The sequence below is a fragment of the Thermobia domestica genome, chromosome 11 (assembly GCF_964235325.1).
Source record: "Thermobia domestica chromosome 11, izTheDome1.hap1.1, whole genome shotgun sequence".
Classification (NCBI taxonomy): domain Eukaryota; kingdom Metazoa; phylum Arthropoda; class Insecta; order Zygentoma; family Lepismatidae; genus Thermobia; species Thermobia domestica.
Genome location: NC_137464.1, coordinates 100,705,614 through 100,731,035, shown reverse-complemented (window position 1 = coordinate 100,731,035; position 25,422 = coordinate 100,705,614). Strand labels below are relative to the sequence as shown.

The window sequence follows — 25,422 nt, the reverse complement described above, 5'->3', positions numbered from 1 at the left end:
TGCGTATAATGGCAGAATACCTATGATGATAATGATGATGAATTAAGGACATCTATGATGATGAATGCTCTGATAAAAAAAAAAAAGTGTAGAAAGGAAACTAACTTGACATCTCCTTATACTCTAATATGGATGTAGACTATATGGAAATTAGTGTGTTAACTATAAAAAAAGAAATAATGAATAAATTGGTAGATTTTTATATATAGTTGTTGAAATGATTACCTTAATTTAGTATAGGGTTTTAAAGTGTATATAAGAACAACGGAAAGTAACTTTTTTTATATAGTATCACATGGATAACATTATATAAAGCCACATTTACAATTATCGGTCACAGAGTTACAAGAGTAAACCATGATAAAGACACTTTACACTACTAGAAACAAATTTTCATTAAGTTGAATAAAATGAAATGGGTGAGTGAAAAAAGCTGATGTGTAGTTTTTGAGAAAATCGAGAAAATCAAATTTTTATGGTGCTAATATTAACTGAAAATTTTTATTCTGCTAGAAAATCTTCTAGATATATTTATGTTCTGTATATGCAAAAGAAATACCCTCTTTTAACTACCAGACTATATATGTTTTTTCTGTGTTCAAACAATGCAGAGCCGTAACTTGTAGGGGGCAGGGGGTAATTCCCTGATGTTCGAGAGGGTCCCACTTTAAGACAAAATTTGAAACTCCCTGATGTTCGAGGGGATCCCACTTTAAGACAAAACTTTTTTACTCCATATACGATACGAACATGAAATTATAAATGAAGCATCAAATAGGTTCATTGCACTATATAAACAAAACAGCATACAAAAGGTAAATAAAACAAAAATGATTCGTGGGCCCATTTCAGTAAAAAAAAAAATATCTACTATTAGGGGCCTTAGAAATAATATTTATTCGTATGGCTTTGAGATTTGTCAATATTGTCCTCTTAATTAATTTGTCATGCACGGAACGGACCGAGGGGCGTGCGGAGGGCCCACATGCTCCGGGGACCCAAATATTAATGCTTGCCCCCTCCCCACGGCGCTGTAACAATGACACAGATATTTCTCACTTACGAACGTACTATTTGAATATAACCTAGGACATTGTTATAAATGCTTAGAAGCAGACGTAGAAGCAGACCTTTAATTGCTTAGTATTCATTGAAATGTTTTCCTGCATAGTCCTGTGGCTTCCAAGCTATGCGCCATCGAAGATATGGTTTGCACGCAGTCAATTTTTTCTAAACACATTTCACAATAACTATTATTTGTATTTATAAATAACTGTTCGATAAACTTAATCTTTCCCCAATTGAGATGCGACTAGGTTCATAGTGGACATTTTAAATGCAGGAAACTCTTTAAACATTGAACGTTTCACACTTGGTTTGCTACGTTTATATAACTTTAAATTGAGTTAGTTCAAACTTGAGTAGACTGAAATACGACGAAACAGAAAGCACTCTAGTGTGCTTGGTCTATATTTTATTTTACCAAGAAAAAAATCATCATATGTTTTTCCACAAAGCCGCTATATAAAAGTTAACAAATCTTGAAATCCTTCGAATACACTTTTATATGATTTCAACAATTTTATTCGCAAAATTTGAAGAACACAATGTAAAATACTCTCATCAGAAAGAGTAGGTGCCGCGGTGGCTCAGTGGTAGAACGTTCACCTCTGGTGCTTGAGGCAATGGATTCAAACCTTGCTCCGGCCAAGTGAATTTTGTGGTGGACAAATACCGTGTGCGTGGGTTTTCTCAGGGTTCTCCCGTTTCCTCCCACTTTCTTTCTTCATTCATCACCGTCTCCTTTAGCCTAACCGGCATAATCGTGAGACGTAAAACTCAAAAATTTCATTTTCTCATCAGAAAGATATGTTGAAAATTTTCAAATTTTGTTGCCAATAAAGAAATAGATCAGCTCCATGTGAACACCCATTTCTTTTTCTCTCTTATTCTCTCTAAAGTACGTACATATACAGGCTTTTAAGATATCTGTGCAAACTTTTGTTACTGAATACGTTCCAAATGTTAAAAAAAAACATACTTAACGCACTTCTGACTTATTTCAGAGTTATTTCGAAAGTCAACATGATTATCAGATTATTTTAACAGGTTTAAAATTTGGGTTAATATTTTCCCTTTTATGGGTAATAAAAATTAAAATTTAGTACAAAAATGATGAGTTTTTCATTGATGATTTCGTTATATGAAATCCGTTATTCAGGATTTAACGCATTTACCTGTTTTAAGGCTTTTGTATGTTCAAATAGCGATTTGTGGATGTCTGTTCGTTTATTCGTTCCTTCCGATAAAGGTGCACATGTTTAACTTATCTGGAACAAATTATAAACTTAATCTTTTTATAATATTCCATAAAAGCGGGAGTTCGAATTCTCTTCCTGTCCCAAAAGCAAGAACAGTACTGAAGGCCGAAAATCGAAATTCTTTTTATTTTCTCGAAAATGATCCTAACGATACTGTTTATATTTCATAAATCATAATTTCATTAGGAACTCTACAGTTTGGTTAGTATACTCATTTCTCTGAGGAAATCCACAATGGATAGCTTACTCTTAGAGTGAGATTTTGCGGAAGGTTTTCTAAGGATAAGGTTATCAGGTGACTTTGTTAACATTTCATAAATAAATATTTCATTAGTAGCCCTACAATATAGCCTAAGTGACTTCACCTGAAAATCCACAAATAGGCTACTTTTATTGAAATTTTTTTCTCGGAAATAGGTCAGGCGATTTTGTTCATACTCCATAAGTCAACATTTCATTAACAACTCTAGTTATAGAATAAGTAATTTCTCATGATAATGTAAGTAAGGTAAATAAATGATTTTCTTAAAAAAAAAGAAAAGTTCCAGAAACTTCATTCATATTTCATGAATAATATGTTATCAAGAAGTCTTTAATTCACTTACTCTTACAAGTTATTACTTCTAAAAAATTTAGAAAAGATAGTTTACTTCGTCTCAGGTACGTTTTCCCGGACAATTTTCTTAAAATCAGCTTAGGTAATTTTGCTCATATTTTATAAATAAATATTTAATTAGTGACCTTGCAATACATCGTATGAAACTTCAATCATTAGGACTAATAAAGTCTGGACACAATCCAGATATGCAGAAATCCGGAAAATTGAAGATATCATCAAACAAAGATTATGTTGTCAAATAAAAATTCCTCTAACATCGCTTTGTTGAATCCAAAGGTAGGCCAAATGCATGTAGGTTGAAAATAAGAACAAACAATTAGAAAATACAATGAACTCGTTGTATTAAGCTGTTAGTTGAACGTGTCAAAAAAAAAAAAAAGTCAATCGTTTCGTCATAGATACTTGTTTACGTGCTGCCATTATATTTTTACGTGCGAATACATACAGTTCTCGTTTCAATTAGTTTTTTTAATGTAATATTTTATTTCATGATATCAATCCGTGTATTTTACCACTTGATGAACGAAGTTAGGATAATTGGGGTTTTACTGTAATTTATTTTCGTTCGAAATATCAACAAGGGATGATTTATTGGTAAGATTTTTTTTTTTTTGCACACTATCTTCATTAAAATGGCTCAGGTATTTTTGTTCGTACTTAATAAATAAATATTTCCCTATTAACCCGCACAACAACGTAAGTAGTATATGTTAAAATAAACAAAGAAGGTAGTTTACAGGTGAAATAATTTTTTTATATACATATACGAGATTTCTACGGATTCACAATATACCTTTCATGACCCCTACATGCCTTATTTCAAATGTTTCGTGTGTCTGTTCGTTACTATATTCAGAGGCTTAGACTCTATACTGTTCAATGTATTGATAGAAAATTATGAAATAGGTTTGTAAATTATTCTTTGTAGCTTTGGAAAATTCAAGATTGCTGATAAAACTCCAACTGACCAAAGCAGGATGTATACTCTTAAAATATATAAACTGCTTTGGTCAGTTGAACTTTTATTAGCCATCTTGAAATATGCTGTTTTCATACGATTTTCCATGGTGTGTGTCAAATTCTCTTCCTGCACTTTAATATAAGGACAGTTTATTGGAAAATAAACATATAAAACAATATTCTCATCTGTATATTTCATTTACAGCATTATCATTTAGAATAATTCAATCTTATAAAATTTCAGGAAAAAGCAGCTTACTTTTAAGATGACTTTTCTTCGAACAAGATTTTTCAATATCTATCTATCTATCTATCTATCTATCTATCTATATATATATATATATATATATATATATATATATATATATATATATATATATATATATATATATATATATATATATAATTTTGTTTATATTTCATTAATAAATGTTACAGTAGTAATTCAAAAATATGGCATGATTTAACTTAATTAATAGAAGTGAACAAGTTTAATATGATAGCCTTTTTGTTGGTAGTTTATTTATTGCAAAATGAAAAATAGAATCTTAAGATTCCGGGATTAGGAAAGTCTGAGTGTCATGTAAATGTATTGTTTTAATGGTAAGAATCAGTAATTCTTATATAAAATGCATGATTAAATAAATTATAGTAAAAAAAAATATAGGGACTCTTTCCAGTTGCGACTACACTCAGAAAAATATCAAGCAAAGTCTTCAAACGAAGGAATAAGTTGATTAGACGTTCTAGTAGTCTTAATTGATTTCTTCCTGTTTTCCTTTAAAAAGTAATAATAAAAGTGTATATTTATTTTTCTGGTTCACTTTTTTAATATTAAATATTATACACATATTTTTACACTTATGTATTTCTATCTGTATACTAAACTTTCAAAAATGTACCCACCTTCCAAATTTATATTCATCCTTACCAAATAAAGACAGAATTATTCTAACTATACACAGTGTAAAAATAAACATTTATCGTGTTGAGTATCTCACCCAGAATATTTTCTTTTGACAAGTTCTGGAACACAAGTTGTTATACATTAGCTGAAGTATCCGTTCTTCATGTAAAAGATAAAACTACTCGTATATTCTGTATTATAATATATCCAATGCTTAATGGAGAATATTGGTACATTCTTATACACTAGCTGAAGTATCCGTTGTATGATACACTAGCTGAAATATCCGTTACACGAACCAAGAGGCAATGAACACCTATGATCTATTTACTTTATTTATTTTATCTTTAATTTGATGTTCACGTGACGATAAATAGTTTATATTTATTATAAGTAATGAAGACGTTATTCAAACTTTTATTGAAATTAATCAAGAAGTAGTGTTTGCATTAAATAAAGAAATATATCCATATATACATCAACCTAAAGAGGTGTCAATATAAAGTAAATATTTCCTCTAAAACTTTAAGAAAATGTACAACTATTTTTAACTGTTTTCGATCTCTACTGAGATTAGGTCAAAATTTGTCCACATAATGATCTAAATTTACCTTGACATCTCAGGCAAAAGAAAAGGCGTAACCTTCTAAAAGCCATACTAGTTTTTGAGGGAGATTAAATCTTTTTCTGAAATTAAACTAAACAGTACCTTTGGCAATAATTAAATTGTTGGGTGAGTGGGTTATTCAAGCTCAGAATCATTGAGTAAGCTTAAAATCAGGTAATTTGTTTTCTAAGAGAGAACATGCCTTGTGAATTTAGATTATTGTAAGATATAATAATTTTCTCTATTTCCAATGTAAGTAGTCTAGTCAGGTTTTTACATAGGCAAACCGGGAAAACATTACGTAACTTCAGTTTATAGGACATTTCTGTGTACTTTCCTCAGGATTCCTTGCAAAAATATTTTTTGCAACTTTTATCTAGAACTCTTACGAGTTAATTTCCCTTTTCATATTTTGCTTAAATGCAGAAGGTTGAGAGTTTTCCCAAAAATTACACGAAGTGAATACAGTTTTCACACCATTATAGAAAATTAAATAGGCATATGTAAGTACAAAAAGATTTGATTTTAATTAGCATTTATTCTATACAGTACCGGTACAACCATCACCTGATTAGTTAGGTTGTAAATGCAATAGATTCCCATTTCACGATGAAATAATGCTTTTAAAATGAAATCACTGATTTTGCTCTAAATTTGAGAATTCTCAGATTCCACAAAAATTTATATTAATGTCAACTCGCGTTAGTAGGGTTTATTATTTTAGAACAATCATCTGCACTGGAAGTTCATTTTATATAACATTAATCTTTCTTGATAAGAGAAATACGTAATAATAACATATTTGAAATAACTGATTTTTTATTCTTAAATTTATGTGAAATGGCAAGATACGTAACTTTTCTGTCTTCCTTAATTTTACAAACATATGTACTGAAGAAATTAATTAGTACTGATGAGTAAAATATCATAATGTATATTTTCAGTTATTATTAATCTGATTATGCATGAGATTGATTGAATTTAAGTTGAAACAATTTTAGTCAGGTTTAGAGAAAGACTGCTGTCCGTAATGGTCATATATTCGTGAGATTAGAATAGTTCACTTGCTCTGAGATTTTTTGACCTTTTATCCTTTTCCTGTTATACATTACTATTTTTGATATTTGTTTCCTTTCTTTCATGTTATACGTTTTATATTTTATTCTTCTAGGCTTTTCGTGATCCTCTTTTATTTTTTATAGTATTTTTGTTTCGTTTTAATCTGTTATTTTGTCGACTCTTACTTGAAATTCCTTTTAGTTTCTTTTTTTAGAATTTTTAATGTGTTGTAGTGAATTTAATGCTTATATCATTATGGGACAAATATCATTACTGCTGACGTCTGGATTAAACTGTAATCAATCAATCAATCAAGTTGAAACAAAAGTATAAAAGCGACAGGAGTTCCATATGTCAGCTAAAACCATGAAGAATACAGATAAAATAAATCATAATTACATGTAGAAATTGCACGTCGATTCATCGACATTAAATGCTAAAATATCGAGAGCACATTTCATTGACGATACACAACATTGGCAGCACAAACAAACATTTACGGTACAAAACATCGAGTGTCGAAACACAGGAAATACGAAACATCAACAGTCAGAATATCGACGGTCCAAAACATAACGATCAATGCATCGTTAACCAAAATATCGATAGCAAAAAATATTGACAGTATTGACAACCTAGCCACTCAGTGCCTAATTGGGGATGCAAATTGAGTGCTACTAGGCGCCTACCACTCACCATCTAGAATGAGTGGGACAAACTATAAAATTAACTTGCGAGAGGTTTCTCATTTGGGGATTAGACAAATAAAGATACGTCCACTTCATTTAAAATAAAACACTGTATTTCGGTAATATTATGAATGAACTGTAAAATCTATAAATGTTAGCTATAACGGATATTCGGATTCATTTGCCAGACAGGTACAGAACGATCAAGTATTGAGCTTTGAATTCTGACTCGGTGCCACACATACCTGGATTAAACTGGTGTATTCCCTCGTCGTTCTGGTGTTGAACTCTGCTCCTTAAGCTGAACTTCCTTGTTGGTGGACGACGAAATTGGGCATTGAGGAATGGCTCCTCTCAATGCAAATCTCTGCCTAAGTTCTGCGTTGTTAGAATATGTTGAAGTACAACGTACTGTCTTCTCTTATCATCTGGCTGATATTCAAATGAAACTCGATTATCCAAAATCGAACCCAAGACTGATCACGGTAAATTGATCATGGACTTCTAAGAATTATTCGCAAATATATAAGTTACTAATTTAACAAACTTTACCATGAATGGGTGGGTAGGGAGGGTTTTTAATTTTACTATTCTTTTAAATTACGAATGCTTAAACTTATTTTCTGAGAAATTAACCCAACGCATCTGCACCATAAAACGGGAGGGACGGGCGGGAATTAATTCACTCTCTTTAAATCTACTGAGACCGTTACCAAAGCGTAAGCCACCAGCGTCTCCAACATGACTAAATTACTACTGAGATTGAAACCCAAAGCATCTCGACCATGAAACGGGAGGGAAGGGTGGGAATTAATTTACTAGGACCTTTTACCCAGCTCTCAACCATGACAACCTAGCCACTCAGTGCCTAATTGGGGATGCAAATTGAGTGCTACTAGGCGCCTACCACTCACCATCTAGAATGAGTGGGACAAACTATAAAATTAACTTGCGAGAGGTTTCTCATTTGGGGATTAGACAAATAAAGATACGTCCACTTCATTTAAAATAAAACACTGTATTTCGGTAATATTATGAATGAACTGTAAAATCTATAAATGTTAGGTATAACGGATATTCGGATTCATTTGCCAGACAGGTACAGAACGATCAAGTATTGAGCTTTGAATTCTGACTCGGTGCCACACATACCTGGATTAAACTGGTGTATTCCCTCGTCGTTCTGGTGTTGAACTCTGCTCCTTAAGCTGAACTTCCTTGTTGGTGGACGACGAAACTGGGCATTGAGGAATGGCTCCTCTCAATGCAAATCTCTGCCTAAGTTCTGCGTTGTTAGAATATGTTGAAGTACAACGTACTGTCTTCTCTTATCATCTGGCTGATATTCAAATGAAACTCGATTATCCAAAATCGAACCCAAGACTGATCACGGTAAATTGATCATGGACTTCTAAGAATTATTCGCTGTCGTAACTCGGCAAACTCTCCAAGAACTCTCTCCGTGAACTGTCAAGAACTCCTCCGTGAACTCTCAGGAACTGATCCATGAACTGATCCCAAAACCTTCTCGTCCTCCGGTTTTGTTTGGCGGGATCCAACTACCATCGTCTGCTTTTTCGTCTGCTGCGGCACGTGTAACACCGTTTTCACATGGAGAGACAAATTCCTTCCATGTGTCAAAACTCAAAATTGCAACCCTCGACACGCTCTGATTTCCCGGTTCTAAGCAATTCTCCGTACATCCGTAATCTCATGAAATTCATAAAATCCTACAGATTCAGTTTATACAATTTCTAGAATCTGGCTAATGTGAGGAAAGACACATTGTCAACATTTCCTTCCTACATTGCCAGACTCTTAACGATGACATTCTTATACACAAGTGTTTACAATAAATTGCTGACACAGACGTTAACCAGACTGTGCAGCTTGCATTTACTTCACATTTACAACATTAAATTCCCATAACCTTATTAACAATTCCGCAACATAAACATAAAAATAAAATCAAAATATACAACTTATTATCCTCGAAAATCGAGTACTTCCACAGTATATAAAATCGACAGCCAAAAATTTCGATGTCAAAAAACATCGGCAGCACATAACACCGACACTCGAAACACCAGGAATACATAACATCAACGTCACGTAACATGGACAACCAAAACGTCGACGTTACATAACATCAAACAGTCATAAGATGGACGTTATCTAGCATCGGCAGTCAAACCATCGACAGTACAAAACATCTGGCAGTACATAATATCGAGACTCCACAGCACCAACGGCATATAACATCGAAGCCAAAATACAGACAGTACATAATCAGTGACGTAACTGAAGGGGGCAAAGTGGGCTTGTGTCCCAGTCGTTGGATTGAGGGCGCCAAACTGGGCAAATATTTATTTTCACTATAAGGCAAGGAAAGGAGTTTTAGCAAAGATCATTTTAAAGATCATTTTAAAAATACCTTAGAAAATTAACAGAACAACCACCACTTCTCAACTGATCATATCCATAGAGCGTAAGTAAGCTTCAAGGTTAGCTATCTTTTGAGAACATTGTAAAACCTTTGCAGAAAAAAGAACCCGCAAAGTTAAATGTTAGTTCCAACTTTTTGTGTTTTCATTTAACTTACATCGATTTAAGACATTTGCAAAATGCCCCAGTATAATACTCGAAACAACAGCTTTACTGTTTGTTATAATTTAATATTCTACTCTATCCAATATAATTCGAAAACCATCGTGATTTGCAGTTATGATAAGATTATAAAAATATGTCAAGCGTGCTACTCTCAGAGTGTTTGCCAAATACTATTAGTTTTGTGTTTTATCTTGTGCTAAAAATTAAATTATGTATTGCAATTTTGAAATCAAACTTTACCACTTGAAGGAAAAAAAAATGAAATAGGAGAATTACTGTGTGATGCTAATATCAGATGTAGTCAGGGAGCGTTTTAGCTTGGTTGGTCAGAGGGGGGAGGGTGCTAAGACGAGTTCTTGCTCCGGACAGCAACAAGCCTATTTGCTTCGCTGTACATAATATTTAAAGCTCGGTATGAACATCATATGCTGACGTAAGAAACTAATTATTTTTATAAATATCACAAAAGTGTTATTAGCTCTGATGCTGGAAAAATTCCATCTTTATTGCAACTTATGTGCAATACGTGAACAGGGAAGAGTCGACTGTTGCCTTTACGATACAGTCTTGTTGTTACTATCATGCGCGCCGACTACGTGGGTGCGCGTTTGGACCTGGGTTTGAACCCGTTTCTCTTGCGTTTAAGTCAGTCGTGTTACCGATTGAGGTAGGACAGCCCCAACTTATAGTACCGGTATATTTTACTTTATCTACAGCCCTTTATGACGTGTTCATAGAAGATTTTAACTAAAAATTAATCAAATATCGAGACTTCCCTGAAAGCCCGCCATTGATATGCACCCACATAAATTTTGGAAAGTCGGCGCCGGAACTTGGAAATAATATTTTGCAATAGATGGCAGCTCTTATATCTGTAGTATTTTAGAAACTGAAGCTCATATGTTACGCTGTCCTGCCTTTTATCATGATCTTAATATTGTAAATTTTCATTTGGCTAGTACCTAACTAAATGCTAATGGTGCAACTGCATTGTAACAAACAAAATCAAGAATACTTTAAACTTACTTACAGCAACTCTTAAAATGATGTACTTACTGGTTTCATTGCAAAACGAACAGGCCCGTATCCAAGGGGGCTCTAGGGGGCTGCCCAAGCGCTACACAACATAACTCCTTCACCATTGTCTTCATGATTCATGAATATCAATCACTAGCGGTCCTTTCTCCAAGATGATGAAAAATTTGTCCGGGGCTGCCCCCTAAATTTTTCACGGTAGACTTGCAAATAAACTATACTATGGTGATGAAATATAATCTTTGGATCGCCCCCCTAACTTCTACTGGGCACCCCTACATTTTTGAGCTGGCTACCGGCGTGAAAACGAATAATGCAGCGCATATTTTGAATAAGTAGGGTGTGTATTACAGAAACGATTTGGTTTGAATGGCAGGATATTTTCTTAATTAAATATTGAAACGGGAAGTGATAGTAGATTTCTACCACTTTCGGGTTTAGTAGAGAGATTAGTGTGGAGTTAGAATTTAGACTCTTCTTGGAACGCTTAATTGATTAGAGAAAACTACTTCTCGCTATAGAGATCAAAAGTGATCCTTAGGTTAGACGAGGAATTTTAGTAAAATCGACCTAACAAATTAGAAGGATGTAGAGACTTGACACAACTGTTTATTAGCTCATACTAATGAAAATACTAAAGTACTCTAGAATCCAACTTGTGCTCCGGCCCCCATCTTGGAAAATGGCGGCCAAATTTGTTTTTTTGCAATTTTTTGTGAAAACGGTTACAGATATCAAAAATTTACTAGAGACAAAAAATTTTCATCAAAAAGCAAACATTTTTTATACATAACATTTTTCTGTAGGATGAAAAATAAGTTACACAAAATTGAAGATCAACAATTTTGAATGTTATTGAGCATATGCAAAATTCAAATAGATGTTTCTAGTAGAATTGTTATTATTATAAAATATTTTTCTTATCAGGGTAATTTAGTCCTCAGAGGTATCAAATAGCATTTCCAGTTATGAATTCTCATATTTTTTCCTTATTCTCGGTGTAACTTATCGCATCTCCTATTGTAAATCAATATTGAAACTGAAAGTTATAGGAGATTTTTATTACTTCCGGTAATGACATGTTTGTTTTCTTCCATCTACACGGAGGTTAGTTCCATCTAGACCTTTTAATGATCTTACAAACCTAATACCTATAGATCTCTGGCTATAAAGAAGGCGCAAGCTTTCAAAGTCTGCTTGCTGTTTTAGGAATAAACCTTCATTAAAAAAAAAAAAATCATAAATATTACCCAGACTTAGAGGCGTACCCACTTGGGAGGTCCACTCGATTTTATTTAGCAGAGAAATTATTGATGTAGCATAAACTCATTTGTACTCTTTCTTCTCTTATAAAAACAATCTAGTTCTATCACTTTTTTTTGTGTAGAAATATAGATGATAATACTTAACAATTACTTATTGCTTTCTCGTGTGCAGAATAACACCGGTTGAATGTTACATAGATATAATGTCTTACAGTATTGAACCCCTAAGTTTTTATCCTTCCCAACAATAATGTATGCAGGCCCGTATCCAGGGGGGTCTAAGGGGCCACCCCCCAAATTTTTACTGCCCCCTAAAATTTTCAGGTAGGCTTGCAAATGAACTATAATATAGTTATGAACTACAATATGGTTGTATCGGCTCCCTAACTTCTACCGCCCCTGCTCCCTACACTTTTGGGCTGGCTATCGGCCTGAATGTATGGATGCGCACCTACTTAGACCACCCATCTGTATGACTTAAATCAAAAGACCTGGATTGTATCTCTCCAAAGCAATACTTTAATCTTTTACTAGCTGGAATTGTATTGTATTCCCTAAACGATGATACATAATGAATAAATATGAGTATGAAGATACTAGCCTAGCCAACTACCCTGAAAATACTTTTAAAATAGTCCGGCAACTTATAACGAGTTATACTTAAAAATAATAGTATTTTATAAAATTACAAAATACATTTTACAATTTGGTCCATCTACTTGAGACACTAATTCCTTATCATCGTCGAGGCTAACTTTCGTGAGTCATCTCAGTATCTCTGCAGATAAAATGGAAACTAATATTGTATTTGTAATTAACGTTGTTGGCTTATGTTCCGATTTGTTCTTAATTAACTTTTGTTATTTAGTTTACTCTCTTTTCTTTTTTTTTAAAAAAAAAAAAACAAGCTGCACATGCAAGATAAAACTGAAAAATGTGAACTCAGAAATGATTCTATTCAATCATAGATGTCATAACTAATCACAAATTATGCGGTAGATATTTCTACATAAATAGATCATCTCTTCTTGCGTAAAATTGTAAATTAAATAAATATCTGTAAGTACCGCTTTATTGTTTTATTGCCTATATTATGGGCTACCTGAAATACCCATTCCTCGGATTGGTCAGATAAAATAGTACCAGTATCTATGTAGACAAACTGAACAACGAAAGGAAAAAAATATCGGTCACTTTCTATTAGTTTTAGAGATCTTTTACATATCCCGGTAAACGCTCCCCTGGTTTGAAATTTGAAAGAAAAAACGCCTCTGGCCCCCACCCGATGAGGGCTGTATTTAGAAGTCAACGTCTGTGGAAGTATCAGCGACCGCGAAAACTATGAATTTGACACTAATATGGGTCATTTTCTACTACTTTTACATATCCCGGTAAACGCTCCCCTGAGACCCCCTGGTTCGAATTTTGAAAAATCGCTTCGTCTTGGTCTGGGGCCTGGACCAAGGTACCCGTGACAAAAAAAAATTGGTAACTCTCGGTCCACTCATCTGGTCCGCAGGCCGCACACAGACAGACAGACACACAAACAAACTCTATTTTATTTATATTAAATTTCTAAATGTATTGATTCAAACCTTTCAGTTTATTTGAAGGACCCAGACTAGAACATTGCAATTAGGTTGTTGTCTTTGCTTTCCATACATAGCATTGCTTTTAAGTTTCGAATCATTAGTAATTATGTTTTGATACAGAACACCTTTCTCGACGAAAATTCTTACAAATTTTCCAAATTCTATCTTACTGGCTGTAGAGAAGCATGATCTTACATAGCGCTCATCTCTGACTAGAATGAATGCCTTAAACAAAACAATCTTATGATTTTTCGCTTTCAAAATCAGTGCAAATTGCCCATGTGAATAGCAAAGATAAATGCATTTTTAAATAAAAATGAAACAAGTCACCAAAGTAATTTCTATATGTATATTAGAGAATAATAAAAATACCCTAATTTGTCTTTTCTTTTGCCTAATTTTTATATCATCCTTTTAACCTCTTAACCTCTGCTCCCCTACTTTCTTGTACTTCTCTCACTTCCTCAGCTCTCCTCTTATTCTTTTTCTCCAAAGATTCTGACAAATTATTCCTGCAGTTAAGCACCGACCTCGACTTCACTACTTCTTTATCTTTATATCTTCTTCTTGATCTTTTTCTACGTCTTCATATGTCTCGTTTTTCAGGACCCCAAGTTTTTCTTCATACCATGCTTCATCCATCCAACTTAGCACATTCTTTGTCTGTCTGTTCTACTACTATGTCCTTTCTCATTCTTATCATATTAATTCCTATCTTCTCCTTGTCATTAAGATTGCCTCTTTATCTTCTTGATTTGTTATTTACTATATTTACTCATTTTCTCCGAATTCTGTCTATCTTCTTCATCTTTCATTTCCTGTAATGCTTCTTCTATTCCATAACCACCTTCTTCCTTTTCAACCTACTTTCTGATTATTCTGAATTTACATCCTAGACTTAAAACCTACTTCTTTTCCTCAGTAATCTCAGTATCTCCTGTGATCGCTACTATTTTCTTATTGATTGTATAGCTTTGTTTCTAGCATATTCTTTTCCCTTTCTCTTTTAATATCTCTTCTTCTTTCCTACTGAACTCTTCTCCCCACTCTTTCAACTCCTTCATCTTAAACTGTCTTGTGAAAATACTCTTCTATGTCTTTTCTCCTGTCTTTTATCTTGTTAATTTCTCTATTCTTTCTTCTTATCTCGTTCCAAATTAATTCTTTCTCCATTTTCTTTAGTAGCTTTCTTTATCTTGTGGTCCTGCAATCTAAACCATTCTTATCAATCCATAACCCTTTGGGGACGTTACTTCTTCTTGGAAGCAGATCCTGAGAAATTTAAGTTGTTCTTTCTTGGTCTCCTTCGTTTTACTATCCTTCCATTTGTCTATTTCCTTCCTCAGTTCCAGAAAATGTCCTATAACTATTGTATCAAGTCTTTTCGTCCTTTTATCTAGGAGAAATTAATAAATATAGTAAATAACAAATCAAGAAGACAAAGAGGCAATATGAATGACAAATAGGAGATAGGAATAAAAACGATAAGAACGAGAAAGGACATGGTAGTGGAACAGACAGACAAAGAGGGTGCTATAGTTGTGATGGATAAAGCACGATATGAAAAAAAACTTGGAGACCTGAAAGAGGAGACATACGAAGATGTAACACAAAAAGAACAAGAAGAAATAAAGGAAAGATTGTAGAGGATTGCAAGAAGAAAAGGTTCAAGAGATTAGTGAGAGAAGAGTTATGATTACCTAGGATGAAAGGATTTCCAAAAATTCACAAAAAAAGTAATGAAGTTGAAGCCGATCCTTAACTGCAGGAACAATATGTTAGAACCTTTGTAGAAAAAGATTAAAAGGATAGCTGAGGCAGTGGGAGAAAAACAAGAAAGTAAGAGAGTAGAGAATGCAGAAGAAGTTAAGAGGGTGATAGACAAATTAGGAAAAAGAGACGAGAGCACATTGTTACTTAGTCTTGATATTAAGAGTATGTTCCCGAGTCTTAGGAGAAAATAAATATTGAAGATATTAGAAAAAGAAGTGGGTGAAAATAAAATAGAAGATTGGAACAGTAAGAAGGTAAGAAGATGATTAGTGGCACTGTGGGATACTAGATAATCTTGTGGTCCTGCAATCTAAACCATTCTTATCAATTCATAACCCTTTGGGGACGTTACTTCTTCTTGGAAGCAGATCCTGAGAATGGTTTAGGAGGGAGGTATAATCAGAGATAGAAATATGAAGGAAGAACCAATATAGGATCTTGTTTGACTCCAGTACTGCTAGATATAGCAATGAATCAATGGGAAAAGGAGACAATATAAAGAGGAGGAGAAAGACTGCTTCTTTTGTGCTGTTATGTAGAGACTGCTTAGGAATATGGAAGGAAATGAAAAATCAGCTGAAGAAACTCATAAAAGACGTGAAACATGAAGAGAAAGGCATTAGATAAGAGAATGAGATAGAGGTAGACATGGAGATAAACTATCTAGATATCAAAGAAAAAATCGGTAGAAGAAGAATTCATTACATTCTGATACCGAAAAAAAGTATGCAGCGGGAGTGTATTGTCACAAATGAAGTGATGTGGGTAAGAGCACGAAGAAGAATTTCATGAAAAACTGACCTGAGAAGTAGAGTCGAGGTTGTTGGTGGATAGTGATCATGCTTAGTTAATTCGATTGATATTAATCGAGCAGTGATTGTTAAGTGTTTATATGCCGAACGCTGGCCAGGGTAATGAATATGGAAGGGACCAGAAAGGCCAGGACTAATTATAAGGAGTAGATGTTGAAGTAGTGTATAAGACTCATAGACTATCATGGCTATATAAAATTGTATTTATCCAGAATTATAGAAGGCTGACCAAGGAGACGTGAGATTTATTTTAAAGGATTTTGGCTTAGCAAAAAATCCTTTATATGTTTACTGTGTCTGGCTGTGTGTTCGTCCTGAAGACATAAAATCTCAAGAGCTTTTATGTGGATCACCATCAATTTTGACCAGGTTGTACAGGCTCAAGAGCAAGCAATCGAGTTCGCTGATGGAGATGGTCCATCCAGTTGATCCCAAGATATGGATAACCAAAAATCAACTCCTCATATATTCCTATGGGAGTAATTATGGATAACATCCTTGCTTGATAGATTACTTGCAGTGCTGTTGAGATTAGCGGGTTAGTATAATGTCCAGGATATAAAATATTAATCTGTCCCTAGAATATAATTCTAAAATGAAACTAAATGACTTTCTACTTGATAAATCTAGTCTTAAATATTTTCTATCTTTTATTATTCATTCATCTTACTAAACTTTTTGAGTGAGGAAAGAAGGATGAAGAGAAATTCAAAAATTCAAACTTCATATTTTACGTTGTACACACCGTGATAAACCAAACTCTTGAACGTGGTATATCACTGAGACACAGCTACTTGTTTTCCATAAGAGTTGGATCTTTTTTTCTTTTTTCTTTTCTTGAGACAGTTATGTCCTCTCTTCTGTAATGAAAATTTTCGTATTGTGTAATTTTGTATGATTTGATTGGTTAATAGAACTCAAAAGTACATTCCTGTTTTAAGAAATAAAACAACACCAAAATGATTACCAAATTGGATGCATACTAACAAGTAATTTCTGGAATACGTTAATGGTTAAGAATTAGTTATTTTTTCAAGGACTTGGACTTTCAGTCTGAAAAATAGTGTGGCTATTTGAAGGTTGCGCTTGGTTTATGGCCAGTAATGTACTCAAGATTAAGAGATGTCAGCAGTGTACTCAGTAAGAAGATATTTTGTAGAACGTAATGAAATAAAACATAAAGAATTGATTTTCTATCAAATAATCATTGTACAGTAATTTAGGAATATTGTATGAAGGAAAAATAAGATTGTCAAAGCATTTCTTCTTTTGATTTTCTTGAATTGAAATGACTAAACCGGTGGAAAGTCGTAATTCTTAATTTTGATAAAAATTGATACTTGTACAAAATATGACCAAACTTTAATTTCAACTGGTTTATATGTCATGAGTTAAGAAGGTATATAAAATAAAAGATATAAAATTAATCTCTTTAATACTGTATTATATAAAACTAAGAAAGGTATCAGGAGGGGCTTTTATTTTTGTAAGTCTAAGCTTTCCTTAACTGATTTTTTTGACCTAGCTATTACCATCATTGCCTTCAAAAACACAAGCTATTTTGTGCCCCCCTCCCCAAAAGATTCAAAATGGAAATTAGGAATTGGTATTTTACGTAAGAAAAATAAAAGGCTCATCAAGACTATTTGAAGTGCGTGTTCAAAAGACCAAATCATGCTGGAAGCAAAACAACGTGGATAAAACACTAATTTGTAGTTCACATTTCAAATATATTTATCCTTTTACAATCTTGCTATTAACACAATCATAAGAAACACAATCACGTTTAATGGATAGAATATTTTAATCAGAAAATGGATGCAGTTTATGTCTTATAGCTACATTTTATTCGTTAAACAGTACTATCGTACTTTTGGATCATTTCAAGATACTGTTTAACATTTCTCAGTCTGTTCATAGAATCATTAAGGCTACCCTTTGCCTAGAAAGAACTGTGACGCATAATCTCTTAACTAAATATTCAACGACGGATATCACTTAATTTGGTGTCCTAGGCAGTAAGACTAAGCTATTTTCGAGACAGAACTTGGAGTAAATTAAATTATGTTTTCAATTATCGGACAATATATTACAAGTAAAAAGTAAAGCATTTCTAAATCAAGAACTCTAAGATTATCCAAAAATAAAAATGGATCAAAAGATAGCGATCTTGGCCAATAATTAGTTTTTGGATTAAGGGCTACAAAATTTCTACGGAATAAGCACATCATACTGAGCTAAGTGATAGTTTGGCTTTGGCTACACTATATGTAGTTCTCCAAATATAAGGCGTAAAAGAAAATTTTTGAGTGAAATATATTGGATCTTGGATCAGGGGCCACAAAATTTTTGAACGGCCCTAAATCGAGTTTTCGTATTTTCTACGGACTAAGCACATCACACTGAGTTAAGTGATAGTTTGGCTTTGGCTACACTATATGTAGTTCTCCAAATATAAGGCGTACAAGAAAATTTTTGAGTGAAATATATTGAATCTTGGATCAGGGGCCACAAAATTTTTGAACGGCCCTAAATCGAGTTTTCGTATTTTCTACGGACTAAGCACATCACACTGAGCTAAGTGATAGTTTGGCTTTGGCTACACTATATGTAGTTCTCCAAATATAAGGCGTACAAGAAAATTTTTGAGTGAAATATATTGAATCTTGGATCAGGGGCCACAAAATTTTTGAACGGCCCTAAATCGAGTTTTCGTATTTTCTACGGACTAAGCACATCATACTGAGTTAAGTAATAGTTTGGCTTTGGCTACACTGTATGCAGTTCTCCAAATATAAGGCGTACAAGAAAATTTTTGAGTAAAATATATTGGATCTTGGATCAGGGGCCACTAAATATTTGAACGGCTCTAAATCGAGTTTTCGTATTTTCTACGGACTAAGCGCATCACACTGAGTTAAGTGATAATTGGGGTTTGGCTACACTGTATGTAGTGCTCCAGATATAAGGCGTACAAAAAATTTTTGATTGAAATATATTTGATCTTTTGATCCAATAAATTATATGCCAGCACCAATTGTTCTTTATTTTAAGATTCCGATTATCTTTATCTCATACAAAATATTTATCTAAATCGTACTCCAGGCGACATTTTTTCTTACAAGAAATATCACTCTACAAATGAATTGCTATTATTCTTCATTCCTAATTATAGTACGCAAAATACATCTCATTTTTGTATAACAATCCTTCTCAACATCTCTATGTCGATTAACGTTGATCTATAAGAAGTACTTTTATTTATCATATGATATTTGATTAACAAAAAATATTCAAATTAATTCTTATATTGTAATTTGTAGTTGTGTATTGTAATAAAATGTATTAAAACTAAAACTGTTTAAACAATACAAGAGTGACACTAACTTTTTTTTTTATATATATATATAGATCCGCACCTCTATGAAATAGGGAATATACGACCAAGTGGAAGCGTACTGGTAGAAGACACAATGGATGATCATTCTCCATTAGTAACATCTTGAAAACAAAATTAATACTGATGCCAATTTTAAAGTAATAACATAGTTTAAGGTATTTCAAAGATACTTAATAATATATTTTTAACTAAATTTTACTTAATTTCTCATAGTTGTAATTAAATTACAGTTTGTACGACATTCCGCATTCATAACTCTGTAAAAAACAGTTTATCTTATCCTACTCGTAACCTACTCTTAGCTTATCTGTTCCGTGATGGATCTTTGTGGGAAAACGTATTACTAAAGAGCAGATATGAACATAATACGGAAGTTGAAAATAAAATGAAATATTAAATGTAAAACAACTTTGCAGAAACTTATTTTCAGTGATAGAACGTACGAATGTTATTTTCTATAAGATATCTTCCAATACAATGGCTAGTTATTTGTTTCATCTTTCGGGATAAGATATATAAGATATATATATATATATATATATATATATATATATATATATATATATATATATATATATATATATATATATATATATATATATATATATATATATATATATATTGTACTTCCCTATGAGCACTTGTTCAAACCATGTTTACTGTGAATACTTAAAGGAAAAGTTTCGCATTTTATTATTATTATTATTATTATTATGTTTATTTCGTATTTGAAGAAAAATTTGTATATTTATTTGAATGTTTTCCCTTCACTTCTACCTTTATCTCTGAGTAAACATTGGACGTCGAAACCGCAGGTCTGCTAAATATCAATGTAACTATTATAGTATAACTATACTAAGTATTATTATAACTGTGCTAAATATCACTATAACTATGATAACGTATTAAGTATCGTTATAAGTATGATATTGTAACATACTATCATTATAACTATCTTAAGTATCAGTATGATATAATATACTAAGTGCATTATAAGTGTGATATTGTAACATACTAAGTATCATTATAATTATGATATTATAACTATGCTAACTATCATTATAACTGTGCTAAATATTATTATAACTATGATATAACATACTAAGTATCATTATAACTATTCTAAGTGTCGATATAACTATGCTACACATCATTATAACTACAATATTATAACATACTAAGTATCGTTATAACTATGCTAAACAAAATTATGCCTATTTGTAATCTTTTATGATAATTTATATCACACATATCGGCTATCCTGATCATCACATTTTTCAAGCATATCAGCTACACATTCTTTATGCCTTGTTTTATACACCTTTATGTACAGTGATTAGACTTTTTCTTGTTTTCTATTCATTAATTGAATTAATATCCAGGTAAATATTCTACTTTATATATCTTGCTCAAATCATGTTGAGACAGTGTTATACTATCATTCAATGGTCCGTTTAATATATTTAAAAATGGAAAACCTACTTTATCTTTAATTATTAATCCATTGACTTATGTGGAGAAATATTTCTGTTTTCTTTTAAATGGACCGGAATTTTAATAATATAATTTTATTTATATCTTATTCAAGTCTAGTTAAATATTTTGCTTTTTTTCAAAATAAAGTTGTATAAATTAAATTTTACTTAAATCTATATATATAAAATTGAAAATCACTATGTTTGTGACTCTAAATCTTCTGAACCGCCCAACCGATCTCGATCAAATTTGTAACATAGATGAGGTTCGAGGCTGAGCTGGTTTTAGACTATTCACTTTGATGGTAGAACAGAGGGGTTGGGGAGGGGAGGGGGTATAAGAAAATAAATAAAACTTAATAATTCCTGAACCACTCGACCGATCTTGATCAAATTTTCAACATAGATGAGGTTCAGGCCTGGGATCAATTTTATGATTCAAATTTGACGAAGCAACATAGGGGAGGCGAAGGAGGGGGAGATATATAAAAATCAATTTACATAAGACTGAAAGTAACTATTTTTGTAACTTATTTATTTATTTATTTATTTATGACTTCTTTTACGTGGCGAAGTTAAGGCTCTGCAGCCTTCTCCGAGCACTTAACCACGTGCAACTCTAGAACTATGCGGCCGATCTCAATCAAATTTTCAAGATACATGAGGCTCAGATCTGGAAACATTTTTGTAATTTCACTTTAACGGTAGATCCTAGGGGAGGGGGAGGGGAGGGGGAGGGGACGTATAAATAAAAACTAATAAAACCTAATAACTTTTGAACCATTCAACCAATCTCGATCAAATTTTCAACATATATGAGGATCAGGCCTTGGGTGATTTTTATCGTTTCACCTTGATAAGCCAATCTAGGGGAGGAGGAGGGGAGGGAGAGATATATGTAAACAAATTAAAATTAAAATGATTGCCTTTGTGACTTCATCACTCTTGAACCACCCAACCAATCTCAATCAAATTTTCAACATACATAAGTTTGGAGGCACGGATTACTTTAGGCTATTTGCTTTGACGATGCAATGTAGGGGAGGGGGAGGGGAGAGAAATTTAAAAATGAACAAAAATGACCGATATTAGTGTTGAAACCGTAATTTTCGGGGTCGATGAGGGAAATAGTGACACTGCTGATGCTGTTTCAATCCAAGGTCAGCCCTGATAGTTGGGGAGGGGAGGATACAACGTAGGGGAGTGGACAAACATTTTAAAATGATCGAAAATGACAAATATTAGTGTCTAATCCATAGTTTTAGTAGTAGCTGAGATTAACAGTGACAATTCTGATGCCGTGTGCCGCAGCATGGAGGAGGGGGTGGGAATAATAATCGAAAATGACCAATATTAGTATCTAATCCATAGTTTTCGAGATCATCCAGATGAACAGTGACATTTCCGATCTGGCTTAAATCCAAAATTAGCCCCGCCACTTGGGGGAGAGGGAAATATATATATATATATATATATATATATATATATACAGTGGCGTATTTAGGGGGCTTCCGGGCTTAAGCCCCCCTCGAAATCTTACATACTATAGTAAAGTAAATGAAATATCTTGCAGAATTTAGACATTTCCAGGCAAAGCCCCCCCCCCGAAAGTTAGCAAAGCCCCCGAAACAAAATCGTAAATACGCCACTATATATATATATATATATATATATATATATAAATGATCGAAAATGGCCACTATTAGAGTCGAATTTATAGTTTTCTGGGTCGCTTAGATAAACAGTGATACTTTCGATCCCGTTTAAATTCAAATTCAACCCCGCAACTTAGGGGAAGGGGAGGAAAAGATATTTAAAAGTTATCGAAAATCACCGATATCAGTGCTGAATTCACATTTTTTGGGGTCACTGAGATGAACGGTCACACTTCCGATGTCATGGCCCACAACACTGGGGAGGGGGAAATATATAAATGATTGAAAATAACCAATATTAGTGACAAATCCATGGTTTTCAGGGTCGCCGAGATGATCAATGATCTTTCCGATGCTGTTTAAATCGATGCCATAAAAACGAAAACAATATATTTCACGGGTACTGGATAAGCTTGCATATGTGCATTATTTTTATTCATATTAGTTTCATTTTTTTTGTATATAGTTTAGTGGTTTAGTGAATTCTTTGTGATTCTTTTAGTGATTTTTCTAGTGAGTTTTAGTGAGTTGTGTTTTGCATTGGCTGGCAACAGTGCCTTCAGTGTGCTATTCAAAGTGTGTCTGTGCATTCGACAATGTGCTTCGAAGTTCAACTAGACAAGCATATTCATTAATAGTTTCAGAAAAGCATATTTATTCATAGGTTTTAGAGAAATACTCATGTTCATTAATATACAAGATTCACATGTTCTTAACAGTGTTTTAGAGTGCTACTCAGTTTATGTGTGATCGAAGACAAAGTATGATGGTTAGCAAGCAACATGTGGTTTAGCTAGCAGCAAGCAACGATTACTGCAGAAAGATGTTAAGATAAGTAATTCATTGTACTAATATTTAAGTATTATATCAGTATATTAACATATGAACAAAGCATGTTATATTTATCATATTAACACATGTACCTTTAAATAAGAATTGAAGCAAGTAACATCTAAAATATTCGTCAAGTCTTATTTCTCGTTCCTTCATGATATCTGGGTGAATCAGTAAAATGGGTTTAATCATACAGTTCATTAGCTTTGGATGTGATATGTGTGATTTGTAAATAAAGTACATAAACATATCACCCCTTCATACATCATCATTTTTTTGGTCCTCCGTCCACCGGATGTCAGAACGAGAAACGTGACTTTGCATTGTTTCTTCTCGTTGTGTTTGTGTGGGTGCTGGCTGTCATAAGCAGGACAGAGCTGTTCATATCAGTATAGTGGTGTGTGTGCATTCAACCCAGCTGAATTCAAGGTTACACGTTTGTAGGTCACTCAGAAGTAAAAAAGAAAAAAAAAGAAAAAAAGAAAAATTATTGTCAGCGGTTTGAGTAGTTTAAAAAAAAAAGAAAAGAAAGACAAACAATGGCAGAAGTGCAGTTGGGTCAATTAATTAAGAAACGTGCTTCGGTCAAAGGTCAGGCAACAAGAATACAGACATTTCTTCAAAAACTACAGAATGAAAATAAACCTAGCATACAAGAAGCAAGAACAAGGCTAGTTGCACTTGAAGGGGTTTTTATTAAGTTTGATGAGATACAGTCAGAAATAGAGCTCTTGGATGAGACGGGTGAACAAGAAACGCACAGAATTACATTCGAGGAACTGTATTATGATTCAAAGGTTAAGTTACAAGAATTTATTGATAGTTTTGAACAAAAAACGGATTCAGGGGCAGCAAATAACAAAGCTGCAAATTGTGGTAGTAGTTCAGTACAATTGCCTAAAATTTCTTTGCCCATATTTTGTGGTAAATACGAGGAGTGGTCGCCCTTTAAGGACATTTTCATTTCCCTTATTCACAATAACGAATCATTAAGTACAGTTTGTAAGTTTCAATATTTGCGCACATCGCTCAAGGGAGAAGCGTTTACATTAATAGCAAATCTGCCAACGGTAGAAGTAAATTACGAAATTGCATGGAAGCTTCTTGTTGAACGCTACGAAAACAAACGGTTGATAGCTTCGACATATGTACGAGGGTTGCTCAATATCAAGCCAGTAACGAAAGAAAACGCTAAAGACATTAGACAATTTGTAAATACTGCACGTAGTAATTTTCAAGCCCTTGAAGCATTGAATTTGGACAAACCTTTGCATGACGTACTCCTAACACAACATTTAGTAGAAAAACTTGATTCGGCAAGCAAAAGGGAATGGGAAGCTGAGCAAAGTAGTGACTCCTTTCCATCGTTATCGGAATTATTTTCATTTTTAGAAGGTCGTTGTCAAATGTTAGAAAACATTCGTCCTACTCAATCTGAAAGTACTTATGACAACAAAAGTGTAGATTCCAAAGCAAAAAGAAAGAATAACAGTCAAGTGAATGCGTTTGTTACTGTGCTTCCAAATGCATGTAATATTTGCCGTAGCAAAGAAACGCATGCTGTTTTTCGCTGCCCAGAATTTCTGAGTGCCAACATTAATCAAAGAAAGGAGCTCGTGAAGCAAAATAAATTATGTTTTAATTGCTTAGGTAATAAACATCAAGTAAGGGCATGCAAATCAAGTACTTGTAAGAAATGTAATTTTAAGCATAACACACTGTTGCATGAAGATGCTACTCAGGAGGCTACTAACAAAGACATTTCAAGCAAAACAAATAACAATAATACTAATGTACCTAAAGTTAAGG

General features: G+C 33.2%; 1 protein-coding gene and 2 long non-coding RNA genes across 4 annotated transcripts in view; 1 reads left to right on the top strand and 2 right to left on the bottom strand.

Annotated features, from left to right (window-relative positions):
* LOC145664336 (uncharacterized) overlaps window positions 1-25,422 on the top strand; it is a 105,909-nt gene that overhangs the window by 43,813 nt on the left and 36,674 nt on the right. For both annotated transcript variants that reach the window (XR_014127381.1, XR_014127380.1), the window contains exon 2: window positions 19,661-19,804. This is a non-coding gene — a long non-coding RNA (uncharacterized LOC145664336). The remainder of the gene's footprint in view (window positions 1-19,660; window positions 19,805-25,422) is intronic.
* Window positions 1-25,422, bottom strand: part of LOC145664330 (uncharacterized) — a 1,055,818-nt gene that overhangs the window by 1,009,246 nt on the left and 21,150 nt on the right. The gene's annotated exons all lie outside the window — the stretch shown is intronic.
* Window positions 1-25,422, bottom strand: part of LOC145664328 (uncharacterized) — a 353,881-nt gene that overhangs the window by 313,224 nt on the left and 15,235 nt on the right. The window lies entirely within an intron of this gene.